This window comes from Macrobrachium nipponense, chromosome 41 (assembly GCF_015104395.2).
Source record: "Macrobrachium nipponense isolate FS-2020 chromosome 41, ASM1510439v2, whole genome shotgun sequence".
Lineage (NCBI taxonomy): Eukaryota > Metazoa > Arthropoda > Malacostraca > Decapoda > Palaemonidae > Macrobrachium > Macrobrachium nipponense.
This window is the reverse complement of record NC_061102.1, coordinates 50426527-50442366: the sequence shown is the minus strand read 5'-3', so window position 1 is coordinate 50442366 and position 15840 is coordinate 50426527. Positions and strand designations below refer to the sequence as shown.

Genomic DNA, 15840 nt, shown 5'->3' with positions numbered 1-15840 from the left:
TTTATGTCTGAACTACAAAGTAATGTTAGTTGCCCTCCGGTTTCACTTCATATAGTATAGGTATATAGTACCATGCAACCTATGAATTTGTATTTTGAATTCGCGTGGCTTTTTTCACGTTCATAAAAAGTAAACCAAAAATACCGCTTAATTCCAAGTTCACTATACCCTCAGAATAATTTACACTCAAGGGGAATTATTATTATTATACATATGATATATATAAGTGCATCTGCCTAGGATTCAGATTTGGGCAGAAGCACTTGTCAATCTCCTAGGGATGCCGTCATCTCATATGTGTAGATTCGACGTCAGTCAGAACTCATTCATATAGAATTGTATATATACGTAACAGTTAATTTGAAAAATCTTATAAATCAAATTAGACATAATATCGGTAATTTATTCAATCTCTTAAAATTTTTTTGAAAGGACCACTGCCTAAGTTGGCCAGTTGGTTGTTGTCTCGTCAGTTGTCACTTGTCACTCAGTGTCATTGCGGCCTTTTAAAGTTTAAACCACCATCTTCCGTACGAGTAAATGTAATTGCAATTACATGTAGTGCTAGAAAAACTATCAGTTTAATCTTTTGTGTATTGTGATTTTAGCAAGAACTTCAGGGACGCCCATTGTGTTTGTCCCAGAAATATATTACATGGATGACTGGGTTTATACTAAATTATTCCACAAAGCGTCCTAGGGAAGTTGGAAGCCATTGCGTCAATGGAGAATGGAAGACGGTGGAGCCTCAAGTATTCTGCTCCGTGGGCCAGAAATACCCTTGAAGCAACTCGTAAGGTAACCAGTTGCAAGCACAAATAGCTTGGCTACTACATTATCGTCCCAAAAACTGGAGAAATACTAAACGAGACGAACTTGAGGTCAAGTTTTGCAAAGGTGGTCGAATGTGGTGTCAAATTGAAACATAGGCCTAGTAGGTAGGCTAGTAGACGTTTCGAGATGAAGTACCTAGTACTAGGTACCACGTTTTTCTCGGGTAAGTGTTATGTATCTTTATTTTGGGTTAATCTGATTTACTGCTATAATTTTTGGTATACTTTTTGTTTAATTCCAGGCTGCTATATCCTATATTAGTAAGTAGCACGGAATTCTATCTCTGCAACTACCTGGTACCGGTTAGGCTAGTAGTCCTACCTGTGCAATGGACGCCTAGGCTTGTTCTGTCATCAGTGAATATGATTACCTAATATAATTTGTGTGCTGAACAATATGGAAAAGGGTGTACACAAGCCAATAAAGGCGAGATAATAATGAAAATTTTGATACCTAAATTTGCTGTGTTTTCTTGGAAAGTTCATTCCCAAGGAACCGGTGCTTCCATACGTCATATGTAGTACAAACCATGGTTATTTTTTCGGAAGACTCCAGTCACATCCCACATTATATCTTGGGTAATTCTAAGCCCTCATTCTGCGGTAAAGTAGACTATGGCAGTTGACGTTTTCCTATGTTATTTTACTTACTGAACAATAACTTAAAGTAATATTTATTCGGACGACTGTAATTAACCCCCAGGGGCTAGTACTAAACACGGCGAAATACATTGGAGGCCCCAATCCCTAGTGGATGTCGTATCCGCGGTTACGTTCCTCGCAGTCCGTGCAGAACTATTCTTTAGAATTACCCTGCAAGAAACGTAACCGCAAATACAACATCCACTAGGGATTGGGGCGTCCAATGTATTTCGCCGTGTTTAGTACTGGACCCTGGGGGTTAATTACAGTCTTCCAAATAAATATTACTTTAATGAGGGCTTAGAATTACCATATCTTGTATTTTTCTTGGGTAAAACACATCAAGATAAACAACTTCCCCTCAATACACAAATTTTACAAATGCCTAACAACAGAACAATAATTAATCAAAGTAAGACTTCCATAGCTAATAGGTATGGCAAAATTGTAACCGGTAAATGTCCATGGGTTATGTGTGGATGGTATTTTAGGTTCTTTTAGTGCCCTATTATTTCCTAGCTATTTATGCATGAAAAACCCAAAATGTTCCGAGCCATTTTTGCATTAAAAACCCTAAATTGTTCTTCATGCAAAGATGGCTGGCTGGAGTCTTCCGAAAAATTACCCAACCATCCCCACAGGATGCATATTCCCCAACTGTAACAGAGTACTGGGACCTTCCCTGAAAAAAGGTGACCTTAGAATCTTGAAAATAACCATGTTATATTTCCCACACCCAAATTACACATAAGGTCCTTAATTGAACTAACCTAACCAAACCAAGGGGCATGGCAAAAAAAAAAAAAAAACTGGGTATTATTACAGAAGCAATCCGCTGTGGCCTAGACTATGGCAATTGACGTTTTCCTGTGTTATTTTACTTGCTGTACAAGATTTTAAAGTAATATTTATTCGGACAACTGTAACTAGCCTAAGCAGAAATTTACCTTTGAAGACTACTACATGACGGTACCAATGGGTCGACGTAGCGAGTTCAAAGGTAAATTAAAGTTTAGTTCCAGTGGAACGAAAAAAATATTCCCTTAAACTCTTGTAAAGCAAGTAAAATAACATAGGAAAACGTCAACTGCCATAATCTAGATCTCCGTGGAATAGTTCTATAGACCGACCTACCAAGTGTTTGGTGAAATGTAAACACAGCCCCCATGTTTGAATTCCGCAACCACCATGGAGCCATGTGTTCACTAAGGGGAAGGTGGGGTACTGGGGCGGGGGCCACTGGAGGTACGAGTTGGTTAAGTGACGATGGGTCGTTGGGTAGTGGATATGGCAAATAACGATAACTAACCAACAAAATCTAACACTTCTAACTGAAAATTACTAAACCATGATTGTTCTGACTATAGGGGAATATAGTTTGGGAACTTTACCTTAAAGGGGCAGATGGTACAATTCAGATACCCACTTAGGTATGCCGAATCTCGTCCTCGTCTTCAATTCTTGGTCTTCGATTCTTGAAAGTCTGCCCATCTTGAATCTTGAACAGATTTTTGGCCAAATACGAAATGAATCACGAACACAGATAGGTTTCCCAAAATTATATTACAATGTCCATATATCGTAACAGAATTTTTAACAATATTACTGGTGAAACACGGTCACTTTGAGAGTGTGGAGTGTGGGGTGTTAACACTGTGAATACTTCTTGCTGAATGATTTTATAACGCAATCTGTTCAATTTGGTATAGGTAGCGAATTGGTGACAAGGCTTCTGATTGGTCGGAAGAATTGTGGGCGGGTACTTCGAGGGGGTTGATTTCACACGTATGTGGGAACTAACATTGTATTTTCATAAAAGGAAAAAAAAAATGTGCAATACTGCGTAACACATACGTGAACAGCATCTTGTAATGAACGGTCAGTACAAGAAATCAGAGAGGCCAGTTGAAGAGACAATGTGAACTCTGTAAAATCGTAAAACTTAGTGTCATTTATTTCCATGAAACCTAAGGCATTGTGAATTATTGTTAAAGGAAATAATATTGCAATGTAATGTTGTGTAACCTAACCAATTAGAACATATTACCTGGCCGGGGGGCCGAAGCCCACCCATACCCCCCCCCCCAACACGTAAAAAGAGACAGACTTGAAGTTAGACTCAGATATAAAAAAACCTAACTTCGCCAACCTAACCTAACCTATCCTAGTAGAACGTGTTACGTGACCGTAACCCCCCTTAAAGAAAGACAAAATTGAAGGAAGGCCAACATATTGGTTACCATACTAACCTAACCAAGCTAACCTAACCTAACCTAGTAGAACATATTACCTGACCGGGGGGGTGGGGGACCCCCATAAATGAAGACAAACTTGAAGGTAGATTAAAATATAACCAACCTAACCTAACCTAGGAGAAATGTGTTTACCTGACGCCGGGGGCTCCCCCCCCCCACCTCCCGAAAAGGAAAGACAAATTGAAGGTAGACTAAGAGATAAAACCAACCTAACCTACCTAACCTAGTAGAAAAGTGTTACCTGACCGTAACCCCCCCTTCAAGAAAGACAAACATGAAGGAAGACCAACATAGAGGTTAACATACTAACCTAATCAACCTATCCTAACCTAACCTAACCTAATAGAATATATTATTTGACCTAGTTTGCGAGCCCCCATATCCCCCCCCCCCCCCACCCCCACAACCAGTAAAGGAAGACAAACTTGAAGGTAGCCCAAGACACAAGCAATGAAAATCTTCTAATAATTAATAAAATTTTATCCAAAAATTTTTTATGGGTGAGAAAGGAATTGTTAAATTATGAGGGTAAATAGACAGAGGTGGATAATGGAAAGAGAAGGGAGAAAAAGGTGTAAATTGAAATGTGTGTAAAATGATATAATGGAATATATATAAGTAGATGTTCCAATAAGGTCAAATTATAACAGAAATTGTTATGGGTATGAAATGTATTCTTAATGATGGAACGCAAACAGTCAGACGTGAATACTGGAAAGGGAAGGGAGTGAGTTGTGTATAAATCATGTATGAAATATCCCAAGTAACTTGCAATTTCACGTAACCGACAGGAAGGTAGGTATCGAATCGTCCTAACACCCACTTCTAGTCCAACCACGTAGGCATTTTCAGGTGTCTGTCCTCAGTTATAACTTAATATTTCAAGGTATATATGGCAAAATTATTAGGTGAGAACATGCCAAAACAAATACAAATACTACTATGATAAAGGAAACAGGAATAAACACTAGAATTCATATAACATGTTTAAAAAACAAATTAGGAAAATGAATTTATGTAACTCAATGTATGAATACCCCCCAATTCTTCACTCAGTCCTATAGCAATGTAGGGGTCATACTGCAACGTGATTGGCTAAATACATGTACCCTTCCCGTACACCCCCATTTTTTTCCTCACTAAGAAGTCTGTGTTTAGAGCAAAAGCTCCCTTACAACTAGCGTATGTGTAGTAGGATTCGGTGTTGCAATAGTAGTAGTAGTAGATGGGATTTGGATGTGAAACGGCTCCACTGTCGATGCTTTTGTTATCTCTTATTTTTTATTGTATTTCGTGTTTTAAATGTCATAAATAATGGGAAATACCTCAATAACACGGCAAAACCTCCCCCCAAGTGGTTTCTCCCCACCCAAAACCCCGATTCCCACTGGGGTCCCTCTTACCGTAGGATAGAGTAGAATGGAATAATTCTCCCCAGTGTTTTGTCCCCACCCAAAACCCTGGTTCCCAATGGGGGTCCCCTTTACCGTAGGATAGAGTTCAAAGGTAAATTACAGTCTTCCGAATAAATATTACTTGAAATTCTTGTTCAGTAGGTAAAACTGCATAGAAAAACAGCAACTGCCATAGTCTGGGTTGCTGTGGATTGGTACCCTAGACCAACCAAAAACTGGACTAATACTAGTATACATATGGGAATTTGACCCAGGGAATGAAAGTGAAAAGACAAAAGGCTGAATTTCTCATTATGTCTATGGTAGTTTTAAGATATGGCGTCCTGCTTTTTTCAGCGAAGGTCTTGTTACTTGGTTACAGTTAGGGAATATGCGGCTGGTTTTAAGCCTATTTGGGACCCTTGGCAGAGTTACTGTTAGAATCCTTTTCTGTATTTTAAGAGAATAAACCGCTACTAAGAACATGAAATGTTGAATGAGGAAAATATGGTTCCTCACATGATAACGCATATTAGGTATACGTACAGTGGACCCCCTTTTAGCTTTCTCGACATTTGCGGATTTCTGTATTGACCGTATCTACCCATTATTTGCTGAAAATTCGCATATTCGTAGAATTTTTCTATGAGAAATATTCACAAAATCTTGTATTTTTTATCAGTATAGTAAAATGCACACTTCGTTATAAAACTATTAAAAAACCAGGTATAAACATTTTAGTGGATTTTCCTTGAGTTTTAACTAACAAAATAGGCAGTGTTAAGCATTTTTATGAGGGTTTTAACTGTTTGCAGGTGGTGGGGGGGGGGAGGTGCTGGTATGCATCCCCCACAAATATGGGGGGAGCAGTGTATTAACAGAAGCTTTTAGTTTAAGAATCATTTTCATATTAGACAAAAATTGTTTTTTTTTGGTTTAAACAGTTATAGCTACTACATGCAATATAAACCAATCAGTTTTCAGTTTTCTAATTGAGCCCTGCAGTTCCTACCACTGGCCCTGCTGCATTCTATACGCTTTTCTGTATTGATTAGCCAAAAGAGTGTATAAAAACATTCGTAGTTCTTTCCTTTATATTTACCAGACCTCAACTGTTAGATATTTTGGTTCCCATTTTGGCCTTGGAAGGATTCGTTTTATTTTTCTATTGTTCTAAGTGTTTTGAATGTATATTTCATATTAGTTTTGTTTGAAAATTAGTACTTTTAGAGAAAGTGGACCTTGCCTTTAGTCTGATATCCTGTAGTTTGGGGACCCCAGTAGAAAGCAAGGACTTTGGGTGGGGAAATACACAACTAGTAAAATACGAGGACACTAATCCTATCATTAGTTCTCCTTCACCCTAAGGTAAGTTTATGGAATATTTCCCAAGAAATATTGTCTACTTTTGTAAAATTCGAATAAACTACCCAAGGTTGGGTAAGTTAAGAACCATTCAGAGCACATGCGTTCAAGTTCAAGAAAATAACATCAATTCCAAAACTGCAGTAGTAATGGTTGAAATGTAAATTTTTATACATTCAACTTCCCTGTCAGATATATACTTAGCTATAGACTCCGTCGTCCCCGACAGAAATTCGAATTTCGCGGCACACGCTACAGGTAGGTCAGGTGATCTACCGCCCTGCCGCTGGGTGGCAGGAATAGGAACCATTCCCGTTTTCTAATTCAGATTTTCTCTGACTTGATTTTCGTGTTTCATCGCTATTGATCTTCTAGACTGGTTTAATTGGTGACGTATTGGATCTTTGGTTGGGCATACGTTTTTGTGGACTGTTAATTGGATTTGGATTTGGATTTTTCTCAGAATGTCGGACTCTAGCGTTTCAGTTAGAAGACTGTGTGTGAATGAGGGTTGTACGGTGAGGCTACTGAAAGCTTCGGTAGACCCTCACACGGTTTGTAAGGGGTGTAGGCAGAATGAATGCTCTGTAACTAACACCTGTAATGAATGTGTAGATTTGGATGAGCAAGAATGGAAGATGCTAAATTCGTATTTAAGGAAATTAGGTATGGATAGGGCTAGAAAGGCTTCCTCCAGAAGCATAAGTAGGTCTCGTTCTAACGAGCCAATTAGTGTACCACCTAATCCTAAAATTATAATTGCTTCCTCTTGTACTACAAAGACTGCAAATCCTTCATCGAAGATTGCAGATCTAAAAGCTGCCCTCAAAAGGATGGAGCTTCAAATGCAAGTTAGTGAGGTAAGCACAGTGAAAGTGACGTAAGTGTTCCCAGTGTAGTGGAGGGTGCGTCTGATCGGCTCTATCTCGCTCCCAGGCCTAGACCTCTTCCAAGCTCCCAGGCCCAGAGGAGAAGGAATGTCGACAGCCTTTCGGAGGTGATGGAGAATCCCCACCGATCAGGCGTCCCCTCGGCAGATTCTGTTGTGTCGCGGACTGCCAAGGGTAGCTATAGGAAAAGCATCCTAAAAAAGTGCTTCTCGTCATCAGATTCTTCTCCTCAAAGGAAGGGCTGGAGTTCGGACGAACTTTCTCGCCTGTTGAAAAGGAGTTGGAAGGCACCGACTTTGGATTCGAGCCCAGAATGTTTTCCTGAAGAATCTCCATGCGAGAGGAAGAGATCTAAGAGTGCCATTGTTGCACCAGCTCTCGACTCGGAGTTTCCTACATCCTCTAGACCTCTTTCCCCGTTCTCGGATAAGGAAGAAGAGGATACAGCTACCAAGATTCTCTTAAAAATGCTAAGAGCAGATCTCCTCATTAGTATGAGTTCTAAAAAAGGATACTCCTAGAAGAAAAGACTCTTTCCTTCCTGTAAAGAAATCGACTGGAAGGACAGACGTATCTGGCTCCAAGCTCTGCTACTCTACTCTTCGGACAGGAAGCAGGCAAAAAGCGCCAGAAGCGCCAAAAGCGCCAGCCTGGCGCAATGCGCCAGAAGCGCCAGCCTGGCACAATGCGCCAGATCGATCGAAGACCTCGAGGTCTCTAATCAAACGTGTTGACATATTAGGAAAGCAAATGGAGATCTCGGAGTTCCTCTAATCTCAAGGCGCTGACATAATATGGAAACAATCCTAGTTTCGAATGAACAAAGCAAACCTCTCTCTTACTACATTCTACGTTATATATTCTTTTATATATGTATTGCAGAAATCTGAATACACATTTTAAATATCGTATCTCTAAGCTAGCTAGGAATCTGAAAAAATGTTGCAAACTCTATTCTAACATTTCATACAGTATAAGAGGGGATATATGCCTTTTGAAAGTAGCTGTATATATATATATACATATATATAATGTTTTGAAAAACTGCAATGAGTAAAACAGATGTAATAACTCGCGTAAAAGAATAGGTTTTACATACAATATGATTAATAGATATATATATATAATATTATTACACCAAGTTTCATAAATACAACCATTTTTTCCCTCACTCCATCTACCTTTCTTTAGATTCTGATATGTGCCAATGGGACTATTCTCACATCAGTGGGTTTGGATACATTTTGAACCCTAACTCTATTGGCCGTTAAATTTTCTAAAATGTTAAACGGGCCTTCAAACTTAGGTGTCAGTTTATAATTTAAACCTTTACGCACGTATACTTGTATGTATACCTGATCGCCCACGGCATATGTTCTAGTTGGCTTAGCTATTTTATCATGATTTTTTTTCATTATGATCTGTGCTTCTTCTAAATTCTTACGAATTATATTATATCGACTTATGCTTTGCATCCATAACATCCTTTAGAGGATTTGATAAATTAGTTGTAGGCTTTAAGATGTGGAAAGGCGTTCTTCGGGCGGGATACCGTACAGTGCCTCGTGCGGTGTCATTTTAATAGACACGTGGTACGAGTGATTAAGTGTGCTTAGTACCGCAGGTATGGCAATGTCCCAGATGGGATCTGCCCCCCCTAGGGTGACCCTTAAAATGTTTTAAAACCTTACGATTTGCCCTTTCCACTAGCCCATTAGACTCTGGTGATAGATCATGGTATTGATTTTCTTTATACTAAGGAATTCGCACAAGGAGTTAAGGAAATGATTATTGAACTCCCCGCCCGAGTCTGAGATAATGATGTGTGGAATTCCATGTCTACAAATGTAGCACTCGTAAAACTTCCTAGCGCACTCGACCAGCGTTTTTGTTTAAGCGCTATAAGTTCTGTATATCGAGTCAAAGCGTCTATAATTACTATGAGGTGCTTATTTCCTCTGTCTGACTCGTAGAATCCTGTGTAATAAATCTAAATGTACTCTTTCAAAGGGTTGATTTGGCACGGGGTAAGCCCCTAGGCTGACAGGTGTCTTCGTGTGCCCTTTGTATTCTTGACAAGTGCGACAATTTGCTATGTGCTTTTTTATATCTGTAAGCATCGTATGCCAAATAAAATAATAAGGATTTGGCTTTCTGTGACATCAAGGTATAACCCGGGTGTCCGTGCAGTGGATTTTCATGCAACCACTTTAAGACAGTGGGTATGAGTGAGATAGGCACCACCACCTGGTTGTTATTCAACTGCGGTGTGTTTGCGGGTTTTCCTCGTCACGGATCTACACAGGATATTTTCCTGTAGGATATAATTCTGCTGCTTATACTTTAGGTATTCTTTTTCCTTCGGATTTCCGTTTAACGCAATGATGATTTTTTCTATTTGCGGATCTTTTCTTTGTTCCGTCTGTATAGTTCAGCACTCCAGCCCAGATCTTCCTGTGGATATAGTTTTAACAACGGGCATGGAGGTTGAGATATCTATTAATTCAGCTAATGGCTCGGTACAAGATGAAGATGGGTTGCGTGATAATGCGTCAGCAATGATATTTGCTTTCCCAGGTAAATACCGATCCTCGCGCCAAAGTCCTGATGATCATGTGCCACCGAGTTCGCTTGGGGGCTGTGACTAAAGCCTTTAAGAAGTCGGTTAGGGGCTTATGATCAGTGAGAACCTTGACGGGATAACCGTAAATTATGAATTTAAAGTGCACGAGTGAATTAACAATAGCGAGCCCTTCCTTGTCTATTACTGCATATTTACTTTCGGAAGGTCTCAGTTTACGTGATAAAAGCTATAGGGAAAAACTGTCTATCATATTGTTTGAAGCAATACCCCACCTACTCCTAGGTCTGAGGCGTCTGTTGCTATGAAAAATTCCTTATTGAAGTCAGGAAATTTCAAGATAGGAGAACTACACAGTTCATCTTTCAATTTATCGAACGCCTGTTGATGAATTTCAGACCATACGAAATCTACGCCCTTTTTTTTTATAAGATCGGTTAGGGGAGCGGCTATGATTGAGTAGTTGCGGATGAAGCGGCGATAATAACCGCTGCATCCTAAAAATTGCTGTATTCCCTTGACGTTAGTAGGTATCGGAAAGTTACGGATAGCCGACACTTCATCGTGGACGACTTTAAGACCTTCACTAGAAACCGTGAAACCTAGATAGACTAGTTCTGTTTTAAAAAATTCACACTTACTTATCTTTACCCTTAAATTATGCTGCCTTAACCTTTGTAACACTAACTCCAATTTACGTAAATGCTCTTCTAATGTGTTGGAAAAGATTACTAAGTCATCCATGTAGGCATGTAGGATATCTCCCAACAAGTCTCCAAACACGACGTTTATCATACGAGTAAAAGTGATAGGAGCACCACGTAAACCAAAAGGCATACGCAAAAATTCATAATGTCCCCTGGCTGTGCTGAAGGCAGTGTATGGGATACTTTCTTGTTTCCATCGGAATCTGATGAAATCCTTTTAGTAAGTCTAGGCTTGTGAAATATTTATTCTGGCCTAGTAAAGATAGGATATCATCGGTACATGGTACTGGGAATCTGTCAGGGATTGTTTCTTCGTTCTTTAAACGACGAAAATCTACGCATATCCGCCAAGTTCGATCTTTTTTCGGTACTACTATTAACGGAAAATTATAAGGGCTGTTTGATTTCCTAATGACTCCTTCCTTTAACACTTTTACTACTTCCTCTGTTATCTCATTCTGAAATTTCATAGGAAGTCGGTACGAAGGTACATAGATTACTTTCTGTTTGTCCTTGAGCCTGATTTGATGCTCGATGACATCCGTTTTTCCTAAGGTTCCATCCGTAGTGAAAAAAAATCATGATATTTTAAGTTAACAGATTCAAAAATTTCTGCTGAATTTCTTCTTCTTGAATGTCCTGATTGATTTTATTCTTTATAGATTGCAAAAGGGTTTCATCCGCGACTGATTGAGCGTGATTTATCTCAGCTAAGGTAAGAATGCGATGTTTATCAAACTTCGGCATCCAAGATATGTTGATTTTTGTGGATTACTAAAGTGGTATTCAAATGATTACAGACTTCGATATTACATTGTTGTTGTGAGCCGACTGTATAAACGGCTTGTGTGACGGATAATCTGTGTGTTTTTCAGAGTTTCGGAAAGGATTAATGTTTCAGATCCTGGCAAGGTTCTTTTTACACGCACTAATATATTTGAAGTTTACGTTAGGCTCGAGAGTTTGCGTGCAAGCTGATATTACGGGTGAGCGAGAGTTCTGTTGGGTTGCCTGTATTATTTCTTGGTTCATGAGACAGGTGATTGGTTCCGTAATGTAAGTGACAACTCTGTCTGTCTCTTTATTATCTAAACAGATTTTAGGGTGTTAGAAGACCTATAGAATTTCCCTTTGATATACACGCCGTGTTTTGCAGGTGCTAAGATAATATTTTGAGTGCCCATAGACGGGTATCCGATAATTACTGCGGGATACATATTAATGTTTTGTACAACGACAAAGGTATCAGCAAACGTGCGCTTACCGACCTTGTACTGTACATGAGTTACGCCCACAACATTTAATTCATTATTCCCAATGCCTGAGAGCCTTATTCCGGACTTTTCTATAGGGAAATTTGAAAAGAGTAAATGATGAGTCCTTAAATCCATTATATTACGTGGACTACCAGAATCAAAGAAACAAAGTGAATGACTTATGGTCCAAATTTACTGCATGTAAGGTTGGTCGCAACTCGTTTTGACTAATAATTGCATGAATTTGTTGCAAATCTACGGGAACCTGCACAGATTTTTTTGATTCGGCCGTGTGTTTCATAGGAAAATCAATTGTCTCACAATGATCTGATAAATGATTAAAACTGATTATTTGATACAAAAGATGTTGATATTGATGACCCAACATCGCCCTCTCCCCCCCTTGGAGTGAACTACGTGGTATTTTGTTTTGTTTATCACACCCTGAAAATTCGCTTGCCCTTGCGAGTTCTGGCTAGACGGCCCAGGAACAGAGGTACCTGAAGCACGATTTGTTTGTTTCTGCTGTTGTGCAGAATTTCCGTTTGGTTGTTTCTTCTTATAGTACTGAGCGGACCCTTCTTTTTATTTGCACTAGCAACTGGTTGCGTGTTTGTAGCATTTTGCTGTTGATTCCTCGAGTACGCAACGGTTATATGAATGAGTTGAACTATTGTGTATTTAACAAAAACGTGTCCGACAGTCTGAAATCATGTGACCTGGTCGTTTACAGTTATAACAAACCATCCCTGCAACTTGATTATTATTATGTACCACATTTACTTGTTGTGGCTTGTTCTCATTTTTTGCAAAAACTTGAATGAGCGAAGGATCTAGGTCGGTAACAGACATGTGTTTTTTGATTTGTTTATACACATCTAATTCCGTACTGTCGGGCTGCAATTTTTTATCAAAAACACCGTACTAACGCTCAGGCAACATTTACAGTGATAGACGTAAGGTAGATCAAACGGATAAAATCTTTCACTTTGATTTTAGCACCCGCAACCCACGGAGTTACATAAACTATCCTGATATTCATTTAGACCGGTCGGCAATTAGCGCCGCCCGCTCTACAAACATTGAGCTGAGTCATGGAGGCTTGGTTAAGGATATTTCTCAACGCCAATACTACATCTAAAGCCTCTTCACCCCCATACACGGCACGTAACCTATTTTTGAACTCGTCCCATGTAAGCGCTTCTTGGAAAGAAACCCCCCTTAGATACGCACTTGCGTCGCCTTTCGCAAAGTCAACGAAGCTCTTGGCCTCCTGTAATTGTACTGCTGGGTCTGTGATGCTTTTTGCATTTAAATGAGCGTCTACAGATGAGATCCATGCCTCAACATTTTGACGGCAGAAACCCATTGACCCGACCTTGAAAAGGGACAATCGCTGACCTCGCGCTAACGAGAGTCACCACGTTGGGGTTGCCAGCCGGAGTGGTTGCCATTTCGGCTTTCACTTTTTTCTTATCACTTCTATTCCTTGCAATCCTATCAAAATATCTATAAGAGTACACTCGACCACTACGTAAACGCATAAGCAATGTACTGTATAAGTGTTATAATAATAGGAAAATCCCCCAAAAGATACAAAAATACAGATAATATTATAAAATATTATACGGAGAATTCCTGCAAGAAATGGTTAATGACAACTAGAAAAGAGAAAAAAAAAATTAATCTGCGGGCGAGAACCTCGTAGTTGAAGATAAGTTCTGTAATGAAGGAAGATTAATATGGCGAACAACTCACCCCCAGAATACTGGACGATCGACTCTTGATGAACAACACTTCACTGAGGAAAAGACCTGAATAGATAAAAATGGTACTTAGCTCCAGATTATATTGCGAAGGATTGTTGACATGGGATGACGTCTCGCGTCGGAAGTCGTGATGACGTCACGGTCTTCTCTCGGTGTACGATGCTCTGGGAAGGCCAAGATTGATGACGTCATAGCCTCCGTCCTTGCACTACTGCGTATAGCTGTCCACTCTGCGTCCTTGCTCGTGAACGGGTGATGTTCCCTGTGTTTGTTTTCTTCTTTCCGTTGATGTTCAATGCTGCTCTCGTCCGGTGTAGATTCTCGAAGATAAGTGACAACAGTTGCTCAACGTCAGTGTTTAAATGCTTGTATTCCTCTCGATGAAGGACATAGTTGCGTCTTCATAAACTGTTGCGTTGATTGAAGATCCCGTTTCCTCTGTTTCGTTTGATGTTGAAGGTGGAAGTTAGTTCTTGTAGACCTTCGGTCGGCTGATATGGGTCTTGTTAATTATGTTCTTCGTTTATACGCTGCCACCACTTCTAATGTCTTATCGCTTGGCGATAGACTTTTTGTTCTTTCCTTACGGCTGTCATCCGTAAGTAATGTTTGGTTCCTCTCATCTCCCTTGGATATCTTAGTAGAGAGGTTCTTTCTTGTTTAGAGGAGATGATTCAAACAGGCTAGTTGAACAAGTTAACAACTTTATTCTGTAACTCCATACTAGGAGATGCAGCTCGGTCGGACGACCGTATGTTTGATAGTTGGCGTGGAAACTGCCATCTCTAAAGCATCGCGTCGATAGCGGAACATTAGCTATCTCAGCAATTCATATAAAAACACATACGTAGTCTGCCGGCTCGGAAGTTACAAGTTTCCGGCGTAGGTTAACAGGTCCTCTTCCCATTGGAGTTGTTGTGATTTGCAAAGTTATCATAACATAAAAATGTTGACAAAGCTTAGAGCTAGATCAGGCTACTGCAGACAGCGCATAGCGTAATCTAGGTCTGCTTTGGTCACGTAAAACCCTCCTAATGCCATGACCCCAGGTCACTGGTTTTATATATAAGTAATTCTTACATATATATATATTATGTATATATATATAAGCGAATTCCACAGGAAAATAATAGTCAGAAATCCAAGCGCTTTCGTCTTTACTAAGACATTGTCAAGGAGTGAATGAAATACAATTGTAGAGAAAGGTCTCAGGTACACAACAAGATCAAGAATACCAGATTGTTAATTGTCAAAAGGTTAAAAATTAAAAGAGATAATCCAGGATTATCGGATATCACATGGTCACAAACCTAAACAGATTGACCCTAACCGAAATTACAAAGTTTCTTTACAGTCCAAAACATGGACATGTTTTGGACTGTAAAGAAACTTTTTTAAGGTTCATCCTCATCATTGTAACATGAGTGTAATAATCTAAACTTATCCTCATTATTGTAACATGAATGTAATAATCTAACCTTACTTCTTTTTTTCAGGTGTTTTGGTAACCAGTAGCCTTAGAAGAGAGTGCTCTCTCTCTCTCTCTCTCTCTCTCTCTCTCTCTCTCTCTCTCTCTCTCTCTCTCTCTCTCTCTCTCAAAGAGAACTGACCCAGGCACCCCGGGACTATGGCCTGACAACCAGTTTGATTGCTCGGGCAAGGCAGGAGTGGGCCCCTACTCAGTCGTCTTCCGTTGCAGATGACTTGGGCTTTAAATAGATTGAGGCACGACCACAGGAGACCCTCTGCTTGCGTTCACATGAGTGAGACCACTCTCCCTGACCTAGATGGACATCATAGTGAGTTGACAACTGCCTGCAGCCTTGCTTACCTGCCAGGACTTTGGTCTTCACCAGGCAGGGTGAGGATATTCGTGATATCATACTTGTTCCCCCTCCAGAATTTTTTTAATAGAAGATGGGAGCTGGACAGGTCGGCCTATGACACATATGCCTATGTTCCTGGTCTGGTTTGTGGACTGGACGTGATGTACATCGAAAGATTAAGAGATCACCAAGGGCTCTGGTGAGTGTTTCTCTCTTACAGAGTTAGAGAGACCTATTGTGATCTTTGGAATATGTCTTTAATGATCGCAAGGATGAGACAGTACCCACCAGAGGAAATTTCATGTTCTTTCAGAGATACTAA

At 39.8% G+C, this 15840-nt stretch overlaps 1 long non-coding RNA gene across 2 annotated transcripts in view; it reads left to right on the top strand.

The window, feature by feature from the left end:
- The first annotated feature begins 474 nt into the window (after positions 1–474).
- Positions 475–15840, top strand: part of LOC135212756 (uncharacterized) — an 819431-nt gene continuing 804065 nt past the window's right edge. For both annotated transcript variants that reach the window (XR_010313982.1, XR_010313981.1), the window contains exon 1: positions 475–997. This is a non-coding gene — a long non-coding RNA (uncharacterized LOC135212756). The remainder of the gene's footprint in view (positions 998–15840) is intronic.